Source organism: Martes martes (genome assembly GCF_963455335.1).
Source record: "Martes martes genome assembly, chromosome: X".
NCBI classification, from domain to species: Eukaryota; Metazoa; Chordata; class Mammalia; order Carnivora; family Mustelidae; genus Martes; species Martes martes.
Window position 1 is genome coordinate 46,410,317 of NC_137897.1, and position 18,308 is coordinate 46,428,624.

Sequence of the window (18,308 nt, forward strand, 5' to 3'; positions counted from 1 at the left end):
AGCTTTGTAGTAAAGCTGGAAAACAGGCAACGTCATGTCCCCAGTTTTGTTGTTCTTTTTCAACATTTCCTTAGCAATTCGGGGTCTCTTCTGGTTCCATACAAATTTTAGGATTGTTTGCTCCAGCTCTCTGAAATGTGCCAGTGGTATTTTGATCGGAATGGCATTGAAATTATAGATTTCTCTAGGTAGTATAGACATTTTAACAATGTTTATTCTTCTGATCCATGAGCATGGAGTGGTCTTCCATCTTTTTATGTCTTCTTCAATTTCTTTCATGAGTGTTCTGTAGTTCCTCGAGTACAGATCCTTTACCTCTTTGGTTAGGTTCATTCCCAGGTATCTTATTGTTCTTGGTGCTATAGTAAATGGAATCAATTCTCTAATTTCCCTTTCTGTTTTTTCATTGTTAGTGTATTAGAAAGCAACTGATTTCTGTACATTGACTTCGTATCCTGCCACATTACTGAATTGCTGTATGAGTTCTAGTAGTTTGGGGGTGGATTCTTTTGGGATTTCCATATAAGGTATCATGTCATCTGTGAAGAGAGAGAGTTTGTCTTCTTCATTGCCATTTGAGTACATTTTATTTCTCTTTGTCATTCGATTGCTGCTGCTAGGAGTTCTAGTACTATGTTGATCAAGAATGGCAAGCGTATGGCATAAAAACAGACACATGGACCAGTGGAACAGAGTAGAGAGCCCAGATATGGACCCTCAACTCTATGGTCAAATAATCTTTGACAAAACAGGAAAAAATATCCAGTGGAAAAAAGACAGTCTCTTCAATAAATGGTGCTGGGAAAACTGGACAGCTATATGTAGAAGAATGAAACTTGACCATTCTCTTACACCGTACACAAAGATAAACTCGAAATCAATAAAAGACCTCAACGTGAGACAGGAATCCATCAGAATCCTCGAGAACATAGGGAGTAACCTCTTTGATATCAGCCACAGCAACTTCTTTCAAGATATGTCTCCAAAGGCAAAGGAAACAAAGGCAAAGATGAACTTTTGGGACTTCATCAAGATCAAAAGCTTCTGCATAGCAAAAGAAACAGTCATCAAAACAAAGAGGCAACCCACGGAATGGGAGAAGATATTTGCAAATGACAGTACAGATAAAAGGTTGATATCCAGGATCTATAAAGAACTCCTCAAACTCAACACACACAAAACAGATAATCATATTAAAAAATGGGCAGAAGATATGAACAGACACTTCTCTAATGAAGACATACAAATGGCTACCAGACACATGAAAAAATGTTCATCATCACTAGCCATCAGGGAGATTCAAATCAAAACCACATTGAGATACCACCTTACACCAGTTAGAATGGCCAAAATTAGCAAGACAGGAAACAACGTGTGTTGGAGAGGATGTGGAGAAAGGGGAACCCTCTTACACTGTTGGTGGGAATGCAAACTGGTGCAGCCACTTTGGAGAACAGTGTGGAGATTCCTTAGGAAATTAAAAATAGATCTTCCCTATGACCCTGCAATTGCACTGCTGGGTATTTACCCCAAAGATACAGAAGGGCCATCTGTACCCCAATGTTTATAGCAGCAATGGCCACGGTCGCCAAACTGTGGAAAGAACCAAGATGCCCTTCAATGGATGAATGGATAAGGAAGATGTGGTCCATATACACTATGGAGTATTATGCCTCCATCAGAAAGGACGAATACCCAACTTTTGTATCCACATGGAGAGGACTGGAAGAGATTATGCTGAGTGAAATAAGTCAAACAGAGAAAGTCAAGTATCATATGGTTTCACTTATTGGTGGAGCATAACAAATAATATAGAGGAGAAGGGTAGATGGAGAGGAGAAGGGAGTTGAGGGAAATTGGAAGGGGAGGTGAACCATGAGAGACTATGGACTCTGAAAAACAACCTGAGGGTTTTGAAGGGGCGGGGTGGGAGGGTGGGGGAACCAGGTGGTGGGTATTAGGGAGGGCACAGATTGCATGGAGCACTGGGTGTGGTGAAAAGACAATGAATACTGTTACGCTGAAAATAAATAAAAAATTTAATTAAAAAAAAATAAAAGAATGTCAAGTGTAGGCATTCTTGTCATGCTCCTGGTCTCAAAGGGAAGGCTGTCAGCTTTTCCCCACTGAGGATGATATTCGCTGTGGGTTTTTCAGAGATAGATTTTATGTAGTTGAGGAATGTTCCCTCTGTCCCTATACTTTGAAGCACTTTCATCAGAAATGAATGCTGTATTTTGTCCAATGATTTTTCTGCATCCATTGAGAGGACTATGTGGTTCTTTTCTCTTCTCTTACTGATTTGTTCTATCACATTGATTGATTTGCAATATTGAACCACCCCTGCATCCCATGGATAAATCCCCCCTGGTCATGTTGGATAATCTTTTTTTTTTCCCAAGATTTTATTTATTTATTTGACAAACAGAGATCACATGTAGGCATAGAGGCAGACAGAGTAAAAGGGGGAAGGAGGCTCCCTGCTGAGCAGAGAGCCAGATGTGGGGCTCCATCCCAGGACCCTAGGACCATGACCTGAGCCGAAGGCAGAGGCCCAACCGACTGAGCCACCCAAGTGCTCCTGGATAATCTTTTTAATGTCATTTTGGATCCTATTACCTAGGATCTTGTTGAGAACCTTAACATCCATATTCATTAGGGATATTGGTCTGAAATTCTCCTTTTTGGTGGGGTTTTTGCCTGGTTTGGGGATCAGTGTAATGCTGGCTTCACAAAAAGAGTGTGGGAGTTTTCCTTCTGCTTCAGTTTTTTGAAACAGCTTCAGGAGAATAGGTATTACTACTTCTTTGAATGTTTGGCAGATTTCCCCATGGAATCCGTCAGGTCCTGGGCTCTTGTATTTTGGGAAGTTTTTGATCACTCTTCAATCTCGTTACTAGAAATTGGTCTATTCAGGTTGTCAATTTCTCCCTGAATCAGTTTTGGAAGATTAGTGGTTTCCAGGCATGCCTGCATTTCCTCTCTAGGTTACTTAACTTATTGGCATATAACTGTTGATAATAATTTCTGATGATTGTTTCTATTTCCTTATTGTTAGTCATGATCTTTCCCTTTTAATTCATAATTTTATTAATTTGGGTTCTCTCTCTTTTCTTTTGGATTAGTTTGGCCAAGGGTTTGTTGATCTTATTGATTCTTTCAAAAAAAAAAAAACAGCTTCTAGTTCCTTTGATGTGTTCTACTGTATCTTTAGTTTTTATCACCTTGATCTCTGCTCTAATCTTGATTATTTCCCTTCTTATGTGTGTGGTTTTCTCAATTTGTTGTTGATTTTCTAGTTCCTTTTATTTTTTAAGTTTTAAAATTTTTAAAAATTTCTTTTCAGTGTTCCTGAATTCATTGTTTTTGCACCACACTTAGGGCTCCATGCAATACATACCCTCCATAATACCCACCACCAGGATCACCCAACCCCCCACCTCCATCTTCTCCAAAACCCTCAGTTTGTTTCACAGAGTCCACAGTCTCTCATCGTTCGTCTCCCCCTCCAATTTCTGCCAACTCACTTCTCTCCATCTCCCCATGTTCTCCATATCATTACTTGTGCTTCACAAATAAGCAAAACCATATGATATTTGATTCTCTCTGATTGACTTATTTCACTTAGCATAATCTCTTCCAGTCCTGTCCATGTTGATACAAAAGTATCAACATTCATCCTTTCTAATGGAAGCATAATACTCCATAGTATATATGGACCACATCTTTTTTATCCATTCCTCTGTTGAAGGGCATCTTGGTTCTTTCCACAGTTTGGCGACTGTGGCCATTGCTGTTATGAACATTAGGGTTCTGTCATTTGTGAATATCTTCTCCATTCCTTGTGTTGTCTCTTTGTTTTGTTGACTGTTTCTTTTGCTGTGCAGAAGCTTTTGATCTTGATGAAGTCCCAGAAGTTCATTTTCACTTTTGTTTCCTTTGTCTTTTTCAAGATTTTTTTTAAATTTGGGGTCCCTCTCAATTCCATTTGAATTTTAGGATCAGTATGTCAATTTCTCCTAAGAAGCCAGGTACCCCAGATTTCTTTTGAGGCCCTCTGGCATGAATGATGCTTCTCTCTCCCTTCACTTTCAGTTTGGATGTATCTGTAGGTTCCAAATATTTCTCTTGTAGACAGCATATGGACGGGTTCTGTTGTTTCATCCAATCTGTAACCCTGTGCCATTTTATGGGAGCATTTAAGTTCTTCACACTGAGAGTGCTTTCTGAAAGATATGTTTTCATTGACATCATGTTGCCTGTGAAGTCCTTGTTTCTATATTTTGTCTCTGTAAATTTCTGTTCTATGTCACTCTTGGATTCTTTCTTCTTTTACAGAACACTCCTTAATATTTTTTTGTAGTACCAGCTTGGTGGCCACATACTCTTTTAAACCTTGCCAGTCTTGGAAACTCTTTATCTCTCCATCCATTTTGAATGTCAACCTTGCTGGATAAATTATTCTTGGATGCATGTTCTTTCTTTTATTGCCCTGAATATGTCTTGCCAGCCCTTCCTGGCTTGCCAGGTTTCTGTGGACAGGTCTGATGTTATCCTGATGGGCTTTCCTTTCTACATAAGGAATTTCTTCCCCCTAGCTGCTCTCAAGAGCTCCTGTTTAAAATTATGATTCATCATTTTCACAATTAGGTGTCTCGAGGTCTTTCTAGATTCTATGTTCTTGGGGTGAGCCCTTTCTGCTTCTAGGACACAAACGCTGGTTCCATTCCCCAGATTGGGAAAATTTTTATGGAGAATTTGTTCAACTATATTTTCTAGTCTTCTTTCTTTTTCCTCCTCCTCAGGGATTCCAATAATTCAGACATTGGAATGTTTCATGGCATCATTTATTTCCCTAATTCTGTTTTCATGGCTTCTAAGCTGTTTGTTCCTGGCCTCCTCCTGATCTACTTTCTCTATAAGTTTGTCTTGTAGATCGCTAATTCTATCTTCTGCCTCAGATACCCTAGCTGCTAGAGAATTTAGATTAGATTGGAACTCACTGATAGGACTTTTAACTACTTCCCTGGTGGCTTTCACTTCTGCCCTAATCGATTCCATGTTGTCATTCATGGTTTTCTCCAACCTAGGCATTGCCTAGATAATTGTTTGCCTGAATTCCCTTTCCGACATACTGTTTATGTCCATATCCAATAGCTCTGATGGAGAGGGAGCAGTCTCTGAATTTTTCCTCTGTTGGGCATTCCTCCTCCTAGTCATTTTGGTGAAAGATGGTTGAGGGGATGTGTAGCTGAATGTATCAACTGTGATCCAGGGAAGGTGCACCCTGGAAGGCTTCTGAGTAATCAAGAGTCCCCACCAAAAAGAAAGTAAAAAGAAAAAAAGAGAGAGAGAGAAAGAGAGACAGAAAAAAATAAAATAAAAGAGAAGACCCAGCCCGAATGGGCCCAAATGTAAGATTTATAAGGTATACAAACAAAAAGACCAACAAAAGTAAATGACATGAAAAAGGAACCCAGCCAAAAGAAACCCCAAATATAAGATTCATGTACTACCAGAACAAAACCAAATACACAGAAACACTGACGGAAGAAAAATATGGGATTTGGTTATAAATCCTCAGTGTGGTCGAGGAAGTTTATTTTGATTCTTCCTGGGTGTTTCTTGATATCTTTGTTGCAGGACTCAACTTTCCAGAGATAAAAGGGGTTTAAATCTGGCTTATATATAGGGGTAGTATTGACTGGGGAAGAGAATTACCTTGAAGTGCATCTCTATATGAATATTAAAAAAAATAGGAAAGCAAAAGAAAAACACTGGTGTATGTATCAAAAAAAAGTTCAAGTTAAAATGTCATTATCTAATTTGTTGTATTGAACCTCTCATTGTGATGGTAAATAGATTTTAAAAAGTAAAAAAATTAAAAAGAATGAGAATAGTGGGAATGAATTAAAAATAAAATTGTATCTATGAAATATTCAAGTTTTTGGGCAATTCCGGTAGCTTAATATATTTTCCCCTGATATTGCGATTTTACAATTTTATGGAGACCCTGTGGTGGTTGTCCTTTTATTTTTTTGTCTGCCTTTCTGGGGGAGGGGCCTGCAGTGTTGTTCTTCAGGCAGTCTTGCCTGGGTCAAGTCCTCCTGCTCCCTATCAAGGGGCTGGGTTCTGAGGAAACCAGTTTTTCAGGCTTTTGTTTCTGGAGGGTTTATTTATTTATTTATTTATTTATTTTTCCCTTGGCAGCTTTTGGGGCTCTTTGGAGGTTTAGAAGAAAGCAAACTGTATCCAGATCTCCGTCTCATAGAGCAGCTTCCGGCTGTTCCCCTCTGGGTGGTCCAGAGCACATAGACTCCCCTTTGCCACTTCCCACCACCAGAGTGCATCCCCAGTCACCACCTCAGGGGTCGCAGGAACTCCTGCTTGTTTCTGCACCCCCTTGTTACTAAAATTGCAAAGGATATTGGTCCAGGGAGCCTGTTTCCAGTGGTTGCCCTTACGCCCTGCTGTTTGGGCAAGTCCAGACCACTGGAGACATCCCAACCAGAGATAGCGGGCTGGAATTTTTGCTGCCTCCCCAACCCTGGGGCTGGGAGTGTTCAGATTCTTGACTGGTCCTAGAGACCACTGGCTAGTGCCCACACGGACCTCTTTCGGGGAGGTTGTGGAGCATGGCTCAGGCCCTGTTCGTGCAACATGGGTGTGCAGATTGCAAAAGGCTGTGGTTCTAGAGTGCTCCATTTGTTGTACACACCAGACTCTCTTGCTTAGGCGACTAAGGAACCGGGACCTGGAGGCTTCAAGTCACTCTCTCTGGCATGGGTGTTCCCTGGAGGTGGCCATCCTAGGTCTGTGGCCTTAAGTCCCTTCCCATGACCGCCCTAATCCCCTGTTTACCCTTAAGGTCTTTTGCTCTTTTTGAGTGCTTTTAACCAGACTCCAAGTTAATGCTGGTACCAATCACAGGGCACTTTCGTATTGGGGTATCACTTTACAATGGGTCTCTTCTGGTGGCTCCCTCCCCCTTCTGTTTATCCTCCTGTAGCCATCCAATCATTCAAACTCTGTTGCTTTACCTCACCACTGGTGCCTTCTCCCCCTGTAGATCCAGAATTCTATAATCCTACATCTCAGGCTGATTTCATGGTTTTTCAGAGTGTTCTGGTAGGTAATCAGCTCACATTAGATGACCGGTTGAAACAGTGTCTCCTACTTCCCGCCATCTTGCCCCCAGCTGTCATGATGGTGGTTTTTTCTCCTCTCTTGTTTGAGATTTCCTTTACTTGAGCCCTTTCTCTCTTTTCCTTGGTATGTGTGGTTAAAGGTTTCTCAATTTTGGTGTGTGTATTGGTTTATGAATTTTGGTGTCTCTGTGTGTGTGTGTGTGTGTGTGTGTGTGTGTGTTTAAAAAAACAGTTCCTGGAACCACTGATCTCTTCTAATTTTTTTTAAGTTTTCATATCATTAATTTATACTCTAATCTTTATTATTTACTTCCTTCTCCAGGATTTAGGATTTGTTTGTTGTTATTTTCTTAGCTCCATTAGGTTTAAGAGTAGTTTTTTTTTAATTTTATTTTATTTTTGCAGTGTTCCAAGATTCATTGTTTATGCACAACACCCAGTGCTCCATCCAGTATGTGCCCTCCTTAATATCCACCACTGGGCTCACCCATTCCCCCCATCCCTCTCCCCCTCCAAAATCCCCAGTTTGTTTATCAGATTTCATAGTCTCTCATGCTTCATCTCCCCCTCTGATTTATGACAATTCACTTTTTATTTCCTCTCCTAATGTCCTCCATGTTATTCCTTATGTTTCACAAGTAAGACAAACCATATGATAATTGCTTTCTCTCCTTGACTTATTTCACTCAGCATAATCTCCACCGGTCCTATCCATGTTGATTCAATAGTTGGGTATTCATCCTTTCTGATGGCTGCATAGTATTCCATTGTATATATGGACCATATCTTCTTGATTCATTCTTCTGTTGAAGGGCACCTTGGCTCATTCCACAGATTGGCAATTGTGATCATTGCTGCTATGAACATCGGGGTACATATGGCCCTTCTTTTCACTACATCTTTATCTTTGGAGTAAATACCCAGTAGTGCAATTGCAGGGTCACAGGGTAGCCCTATTTTAACTTCTTGAGGAATCTCCACACTGTTTTCCAAAGCGGCTGCACCAACTTCCCTTCCCACCAACAGTGTAGAAGGGTTTCACTTTCTCCACATCCTCTCCAGCACTTGTTGTTTTCTGTCTTGTTAATGGTGGCCATTCTAATTGGTGCAAAGTGGTGTCTCAATGTGGTTTTGATTTGAATTTTCCTGATGGCTAATGATGATGAACATTTTTTCATGTGTCCGTTAGCCATTTTTATGTCTTCTTTGGAGAAGTGTCTGTTCATGTCTTCTGCCCATTTTTTTGATGTTATTATTTGTTTTGTGTGTGTTGAGTTTGAGGAGTTCTTTGTAGAGGTTGGATATCCGCCCTTTGTCCTTAGTGTCATTTGCGAATATCTTCTCCCATTCCATGGGTTGCCGCTTTGTTTTGTGGACTGCTTCCTTTGCTGTGCAGAAGCTTTTGATCTTGATGAAGACCCAAAAGTTCATTTACACTTTTGTTTCCCTTGCCTTTGGAGACAGGTCTTGAAAGATGTTGCTGTGACTGATGTAGAAGAGGTTACTGCCTATGCTCTTCTCTAGGATTCTGATAGATCCCTGCCTCACGTTGAGATCTTTTATCCATCTCGAGTTTATCTTTGTGTATGGTGGAAGAGAATGGTCGTGTTTCATTCTTTTTAAAATAGCTGTCCAATTTTCCCAGCACCATTTATTGAAGAGAGTTTTATCAGTGAAATCAGAAGCTGGTTTTTTGAAAGAATCAATAAGATTGTTAAATAACTAGCCAAACTAATCCAGAAGAAAGGAGAGAAGACCCAAATTAATTAAATTATGAATGAAAGGGGAGAGATCACGACTAACACCAAGGAAATAGAAACAATCTTCAGAAATTATTATCAACAGTTATATGCCAATAAGTTAAGCAACCTAGAAGAAACGGAAACATTCCTGGAAACCTATGAACTTCCAAAACTGAATCAGGAAGAAATTGACAACCTGAATAGACCAATATTTAGTAATGAAATTGAAGTGGTGATCAAAAGCCTCCCAGAAAACAAGAGCCCAAGCCTTGACGGCTTCCCTGGGGAAATATACCAAATATTCAAAAAAGAAATAATACCTATTATCCTGAAGCTGTTTCAAGCGAAAGAAACAGAAGGAAAATATCCAGACTCTTTCGATGAAGGCAGCATTACCCTGATCCCCAAACCAGGCAAAGAACCCATCAAAAAGGAGAAATTCAGGGGCACCTGGGTGGCTCAGTGGGTTAAGACCTCTGCCTTCAGCTCAGGTCATGATCCCAGGGTCCTGGGATCGAGCCCCACGTCGAGCTCTCCGATCAGCGGGGAGCCTGCTTCCTCCTCTCTCTCTCTCTGCCTGCCTCTCTGCCTACTTGTGATCTCTGTCTGTCAAATAAATAAAATGAAGTCTTTAAAAAAAAAAAGGAGAAATTCAGACCAATGTCCCTGATGAATATGGATACCACAATTCTCAACAGGATCCTAGCTACTACGATCTAACAGTATATTAAGCACATTATCCACCAAGACCAGGTGGGATCTGTCCCTGGAACACAAGGGTGGTTCAACATTCACAAATCAACCAGTGTGGTAGAACAATTCAATAAGAGAAGAGAGAAAAAGCACATGGTCCTCTCAATTGATGCAGAATAAGTATTTGACAAGATTCAGTATCAGTATCTGTTCCTGATTAAAACGCTTCAAATATAGGGATATAGGAAATATTTCTCAACTTCATAAAATCTGTTATTTTTCCATTTTTTTGAGTGCAGCTATGTATTTCCCCCTCAGGAATGCATTTGATCTATCTCATAGGTTTGGACCAATGTGTCTTCATTCTCATTGGTTTCTGTGAATTGTTTAAGTTCTTTGATATTTTGGTTGACCTAAACATTCCTGAGCAGGATGGACTTTAGCTTCTATGTGTTTGAATTTCTTCCAAACTTTTTTCTTGTGGTTAGGATCAGTTTTAAATCACTGTGGTCTGAGAAAATGCAGGGAGTAATCTCAGTCTTTTGGTATCAGTTGAGCCCTGATTTGTGACCCTGCATGTGGTCTATTCTGAAGAATGTTCCATGTGCGGTTGAGAAGAATGAATCTTCTGTTGTTTTAGGGTCTAATGTTCTGTATATATCTATGAGGTCCATCTGGTCCAAAGTGTCATTTGAAGCTGTTTCTTTATTGATTTCCTGCTTGGACAATCTGTCTATTACTGAGAGTAGCATCTTGAGTTCCCCTACACTTAATGTATTTCATATCAATATGACTCTTTTTTTGATTAACAGTTGGCTTATGTAGTTGCCTGTTCCCATACCAGGGGCATAAATATTTACAATTCTTAGATCTTCCTTGTGCATAGACGCTTTAATAATGATGTAGCATCCTTCTGTATCTCTGAGTACAATCTTTAGCTTAAAATCTAATTTATCTGATATGAGAATTGTTACCCCAGCTTTCTTTTGAGGCCCGTTTGCATGAAAGATTGTTTTCTGTCCCTTCACTTTCAGTCTGGATGTATCTTTAGGTTCCAAATGTGTCTCTTGTAGAAAGCACATGGACAGGTCCTGTCGTTTTATCCAGTCTGCAACCCTATGCCATTTTTTGGGAGCATTTAGGACATTCACATTGAGAGTGATTATTGAAAGATAAGTTTTTATTGACACCATGTTACCTGTGAAGTCTGTGTTTCTATAGATTATCTCTGTAAATTTCTGCTCTATATCACTCTTGGGTTATTTCTTATTTAACAGAAGCCCCCCTAATATTTCTTGTTATGCCAACTTGGTGGTCACATACTCTTAATCCTTGCCAATCTCAGAAGCTCTTTATCTTTCCATCCATTTTAATGTCAACCTTGCTGGATAAAGTATCTTTGGCTGCATGTTCTTCTCATTTAGTGCCCTGAATATGTCTTGCCAGTCATTTTTGGCTTGCCAGGTTTGTGTGGAGAGGTCTGACATTATTCTGATGGAACTTTCTCTCTACTTAAAGAATCTCTTCCCCCTTGCTGCCCTTAGGACCTCTTGTCTAAAATTATGTTTCGTGAATTTCCCAATTAAGTGTCTGGAGGTTTTTCTAGAATCCTTGATTTGTGGTGGTGTCCTTTTGGCCTCTGGGACTTGAGTACTTGTCCCATTCCCCAGATTGGGGAAATTTTCATCCAGAATTTTCAAGTATATCTTCTAGTCTTCTCTCTTTCTCCACCCCCTCAGGGATCCCAATAATTCTGATGTTGGAATGTTCCATGGTGTAATTTATTTCCCTAGTTCTGCCTTCATGGCTTCTATGCTGTTTATTCCAGGCCTCCTCCTTATCCTTCTTTTGTATCAGCTTGTCTTCTAAATTACTATTTCGGTCTTCTGCCTTGGTTACTCTAGCTGTTAGAGTATTTCGATCAGATTGGATCTCATTGATAACATTTTTAGTACTACCGGTTTTGCCCTCATTTCTACCTGCAGAGCTTCTATGTTTCCACTAATGGTCTTCTCCAACCTAACCATTGCCTGGACAGTTGTTACCCTGAATTCCCTTTCTAACCTACAGTTTATATCCATATCCAATAGTTCTGTGGGAGAGGGCACAGTCTCTGAATTTTTGCTCTGTTGGGTGTTCCTCCTTTTAGTCATTTTGGTGAGAGGTGGTTGAGGGGATGTATAGCTGAATATATCAACCACAATTCAGGTAAGGTGCACCTTGGAATGTTTTGGAGCAATCAGAAGTTACTACCAAGAACAAAGAAAAAAAGGAAAAAAAAGGAGAGAGAAAAAGAAAAAAAAATGAACCCCAAAAGTGAGATTTATAAGTTCCCAAACCAAAAATGAACAAAGTGACTGAGAAAATTAAAAGGTAAATATGAAAAACCCAGCTAAAATGAAACCCCAAAATAGGATTTATACAGTACAAAACCAAAAACAAATACCAGAAACACTGACAAAAGAATAAGACAGGAAGGTTTTTATAAACCCTCAATGTGGGTGAGGAAGATTCGTTTTTTCTTCAGTGTATCTCGTTATCTTTTCTAAAGGACTAAACTTTCCATAAATACTTGGAATTTAAACCTGATTTATATATAGGGGTTGTAATGAATAAGGAAAAAGGACTACCTTGAAGCTTCTATGTCTATATCTATCTATCTATCATCTATCTATCTATCTATCTAGATGTAGATATAGATAAATAGAGATAGAGATAGAGATAGAGATAGAGATATATAAACAGAAAAGGAAACACAGGCTTATGTATGAAAAAAAGCTATTATGGAATATGTTGTATTAAACCTCTGGTTGTAATTGTAAGTAGGTTAAACAAATAAAAAACAAGAATCAGGGGCGCCTGGGTGGCTCAGTGGGTTGGGGCCTCTGCCTTCGGCTCGGGTCATGATCCCAGAGTCCTGGGATCGAGCCCCGCATCGGGCTCTCTGCTCGGCGGGAAGCCTGCTTTCCTTCCTCTCTCTCTGCCTGCCTCTCTGCCTGCTTGTGATCTCTGTCTGTCAAATGAATGAATAAAAAAAAAAAAAAAATCTTTAAAAAAAAAAAAAAAAAAAAAAACAAGAATCATGAGAATGAATTTAAAAGAAAAAGAAAGAAAAGTTGTGTCTATGAAACATACAGATCTGGGGGTAATACCGGGAGCTTAATATATTGTTTTTCCTTGATGTTGGGGTTTTACAGTTTTATGTGATCCTGTGGTGGTTGTCCTCTTGTTCTTTTGGCTTGTCTTCTGGGGGAGGGGCCTGACACTTTGTTTTTCAGTCAATCTTGCTTGGGCTGAGTCACCCTGACCCCTGTCAAGGGGCTGGGCTCTGTGGAAACCGTTTTTTCAGGTTTTTGTTCTCTAGATGGTTTTGTTCTTTGGTGGCTTTATGTGGCTTTTTGGAGGGTCAGAGCAAAGTAAACTGTCTGCACCCAGACTTCTGCCCCAGAGAGAGGCTGTAGTCTGGTCCCCTCTGGATGGTCCAGAACACACAGATGTCCCCTCTGAAACTCCGCTGAACGGTGCAACCTCCCACAGGTGGTGCACACTCCCAGCCACCATCTCAGTGGTTGCCCAAGGCCCCGCTTGTCTCTGCTCCCAGGTGCCACTAAAACCACAAGCGATATTGATCCTTGTGAGCCTGATCCAGGTGGCTGCCATTTTTGGAACTGTTGTCTGGAACCCATGCCCATGCCAGGTGTGCTGAAATCCAGGAGGGGGTGTAGGCGATGATAGGCTGTGGGTCCAGGGACCACTGATTGGAGCTTGCACCGGACTCTCTCAGGCACAGGCAAGGGTATGTCCAGCCCCAGTGGTGGCACAGGTCGTGGAAGGCTACCAGCCCAGGGATCTCTGGCTGGAGCCTGTGCTGGGCTCTGTCAGGCTCTGCTCGCCCTGGGACCATGGGCTTAGGTCCATGCCTGTGGCTGCCCAATTCCACCAATTGTCCCTTAAGACCCTTTGTTCTTTTTGAGTGTTTTTACCCAGACTGAAAGTCAATGCTGGTCCCAATCCCAGGGCACTTTTGTATTGGGGTATTTTTTTCCAATAGGTCTTTTCTGATGGCTCCTTCCCCCTTCTGTTTATCCCCCAGTATCAGTCTGAACACTCCCACTCCACTATTCCTCTCCTCTGATGATCTTCTGCCCCTGTAGTGATCCAGAAGTGTATAATTTTACATCTTAGGCTGATTTCATGTGTGTTCAGAGCATTCTGGTAGAAATCTAGCTCAATTCAGGGGACCAGTTGAAACAGGGTCTCCCACTTCTCTGCCATCTTGCTCCTCCTCCTGCTTTGTGTGTGTGTGTGTGTGTGAGAGAGAGAGAGAGAGAGATTTGTTGCTTCTTGATATAGGCCTGTATTGCTATAAACTTCCCTCTTAGATCTGCTTTCACTGCATCACAGAGGTTTTTGATATTTGAGCTTTCATTTTCATTTAGTTCCATTTATTTTTTGTTGTTGTTGTTTTTAATTTTAATCTCAATTAGTTATCATACAGTGTTATATTGGTTTCAGGTGTACAGTATGGTACTTCAACACTTCATACATCACCCTGTTCTCATTAAGACAAGTGAACTCTTTAATCCCCATCACCTATTTGACCCATTCCCCCACCCACCTCCCCTCTGGTAACCATCAGATTTGTTCTCTATAATGCTTAGTTTGTTTCTTACTTTGTCTCTCTCTTATTTTCACTTTGTTTGCTTGTTGTGTTTCTTAAATTCCACATATAAGTGAAATCATATAGTATTTGTCTTCCTTTTGCTGACTTCTTTCACTTAGCATTATACTCTCTAACTCCATCTATGTTCTTGCAAACAACAAGATTTCATTATTTTTTATTTCTGAAATATATATACATATATCACACCTTCTTTATCCATCCCTCAATTGATGGAATCTTGGGCTGCTTCCATATCTTGGTTATTGTAAATAATGCTGCTATAAAGATAAGGGTACATGTATCCTTTTGAATTAGTGTTCTTGTATTCTTTAGGTAAATACCCAGTAGCACAATTTCTAGATTGTAAGGTAGTTCTATTTTTAACTTTTTTGAGTAACCTCCGTACTGTTTTCCACAATGGCTGCACCAGTTTGCATTCCTACCAAGAGGTTACACGTGTTCCTTTTTCTCCACATCAGCACCAACACCTGCTGTTTCTTGTGATGTTAATTTTAGCTATTTGGAAGGGTGTTCCTTATACTATTAAAATTTCTTTTTTGATAACCCATTTGACCCAATTCATTGTCTAGTAGCATGTTATTTAACCTCCATATATTTGTGGTCTTTTCAAATTTTTCTTGTGTTTGACATCTAGTTTCATAACGTTGTGGTCAGAAAATACGCATGATACGATTTCATTCTTGAACTTGTCAAGGTTTGTTTTTTGGGTTAATGTGTGATCTATACTCTGGAGAATGTTCTGTGTGTGCCTGAAAATAATGTGTATTCTGCTGGCTTAGGATGGAATATTCTGAATGTATCTGTTAAATCCATCTTGTCCAGTGTACCGTTCAAAGCCATTGTCTCCTTGTTGGTGTTTTTCTTAGATGATGTGTCCAATGTGTCCACCCCATTAAGCGGGGTGTTAAAATCCCCTCTTATTATCACACCATTATTGATTAGTTCCTTTATGTTTGTTATTAACACTTACATGTATTTAGGTACTCCTATATCAGGTACATAAATATTTGCAATTGTTATATCTTTTTGTTGGATTGTCCCCTTAATGCTTGTGTAGTGTCCTCCATTCTCTCTTATTACAGTGTTTGTGGTAAAGTCTGTTTTGTCCAATATAAGTATTTCTTTTCTGACTTTTCTTTTTCTGAATTCCATTTACATTTTATATTTTTCCATTCCATCACTATCCATCTGCAGGTGACTTTAGGTCTAAACTGAGTCTCTTATAGGCATCGTATAAATGAGTCTTTTAAAAAAAAAATCCATTGCATCACCGTATGTGTTTTGATTGGAGCATGTAGTTCATTTACATTCAAAGTAATTTTTTAAAAGTACTTACTGATAGATAGGTATTTATTGACATTTTACTACTTGTTTTGTGGGCGTTTTTTTAAAATTTTTTTATTTTAATAAACATATAATGTATTTTTATCCCCAGGGGTACAGGTCTGTGAATCGCTAGGTTTACACATTTCACAGCACTCATCATAGCCCATACCCTCCCCAATTTCCATTTCCCCCCACCACCCTCTCCCATCCCCCCTCCCCCCCCGCAACCCTCAGTCTGTTTCTTGAGATTGAGTCTTTTATGGTTTGTCTCCCTCCCAATCCCATCTTTTCATTTTTTCTTTCCCTACCTCCCCCCAACCTCCCCCCGCCTTGCATCTTCACTTCCTCATATCAAAGAGATCATACGATAGTTGTCTTTCTCTGATTGACTTATTTCGCTAAGCATGATACCCTCTAGTTCCATCCACGTCATCGCAAATGGCAAGATTTCATGTCTTTTGATGGCTGCATAGTATTTCATTGTGTGTATATACCACATCTTCTTTATCCATTCATCTGTTGATGGACATCTAGGTTCTGTCCATAGTTTGGCTATTGTGGACATTGCTGCTATAAACATTCGGGTGCACGTGTCCCTTCGGAGCACCACGTTTGTATCTTTAGGATATATACCCAGTAGTGCAATTGCTGGGTCGTAGGGTATTTGTGGGCGTTTTTGAAGATTCTGTCTGATCCTTTCTTATCTTTCTCTCTTCCGTGTTTTGCTGATTTCCTTTAGTGACATATTTGGGTTTCTTTCTCTTTATTTGCATTTTTATTAGTGGGTTTTGATATATGGTTATCATTAAGTTTGTATATAACCTTTTCTACATATAGCACTCTATATTAAGTCAATGGTCATTCAATTTTGAACCCATTTTTTTCTCCTCTCATCTCCTCATTTAAAGTATATAATATTATATTTTATATCTACCTTTTGTGATATCCTTTGTGATTATTGATAGAAAACTGAGGTGGAAGTCCTTCTTCCTGGCTCTCTGTCTTGACTGGGGGTTAGTCCTTGACTCTTTAGGCTGAAGTTTTTCTTTTGGCTCTTCATTTTGATTGCTGTTTATTACCTTACTCCTGGGCTGGAAGGTTTTTCTCCTAGTTCTTTGTTTGAGTGGAGTTCACCACCTCACTTCAGGTCTGGAATTTTTTTTCTGGCTCTCTATGAAAATTTTTCATACTCTTTATCTGATGCTGATTTTCCATTGGGAACTTCTAAGTTGATTGAAACCCTTTTCATGAATCCCTGCTCATTATATGTTTTGGCAACACTGCCTACCCACTTCTTGTTTGTATAATTTTGCTGAGGATAATTTTGAACTTTGTGGGCTCTTTGGAAACTGTGCAATCTCCCCCACCTGAATCCTCTAAGAATTTCTACCTTTCCATTGCTTCCATTTATCTGTTTACCACCTTTATTCTTCCCATCACTCCCTTTAATCCTTTGCTATGTTCCCCCTTCAAATTCTTACCCTCTCTGGATGTCTGCCAGACTTTTCCCTTCCCACTCCAACCCCTCTGTTCCCTACAGTCACTTTAACTTTAGGCTTCATACCCTTATGGGTGCCTCTCGAGGAACCAAGTGTTCATCAAAAGCGACTACTCATGAATAAAAACAGAAAAGAAAAGAGCTAATTAAAAATAGACTGAATATTTTATCCATTTAAGTAACTTTGGACACTTTTAAACTGCCACTAGATGTCTCTTCAACCTCAGAGGTAGGGCATAGCATGCACAAGATTACATATCATGACAAAATAAAATCTTAAAAATTTTCTTTACAAATATGGGTAAAAAGCATTAGTCTTCATATTTAATAGACAATATTATCTTGTCCCATATTGGACAGAAACACTACTTAGATGAAAATATAAAGTGGAGTAATGTGAGAGTCAACTATTTTATATAAATCAGTGAGTTTTATATTACTTTGTTTCCTAATTAATGGTTAAAACTTTATAATGAACGCTATAAGATCTCTGCATCTGTATGACTGTACTTGTATGTATGGTTGTATGTATGTTATCTGTATGTTTTGTTTTTTTCTGCCTCCAGATGGTATAGCCAATGTGATTCATAAAATCCCTTAAAAAAGACTTATTTAAATTGACCTAATTGCCCCATACCCCACCCACCTCCCCTTCAGCAGCCCTGTTTGTTTCCTATAGTTATGGGTCTCTTGTGTTTTTTCTCCCTCTCTGATGACTTCCCATTCAGTTTTCCCTCCCTTACCCGATGATCCTCTGTGCTGTTTCTCATATTCCACATATGAGTGAAACCATATGATAATTGTCTTTCTCTGACTTATTTCACTCAGCATAATATCCTCCAGTTCCATCCACATCAATGTAAATGGTAAGTATTCATCCTTTCTGATGGCTAAGTAATATATCACCATGTGTGGAACACACACCACATCATTTCTATTCATTCATCTGTTGATGGATATCTCAGCTCTTTCCACATTTTGGCTATGTGAACATTACTTCTATAAATATTGGAGAGCAGGTGACCCTTTGGATCAATAAATTTGTATCTTTGGGGTAAATACCTAGTACTGCAATTGTTGCATCATAGGGTAGCTTTATTTTTAATTTCTTGAGAAACCTGCATACCATTTTCCAGAGTGGCTGTACCAGCTTGCATTCCCACCAATGGTGGAAAAGGATTCCCCTTTCTCCACATCCTCACCAGTATTTGTTGTTT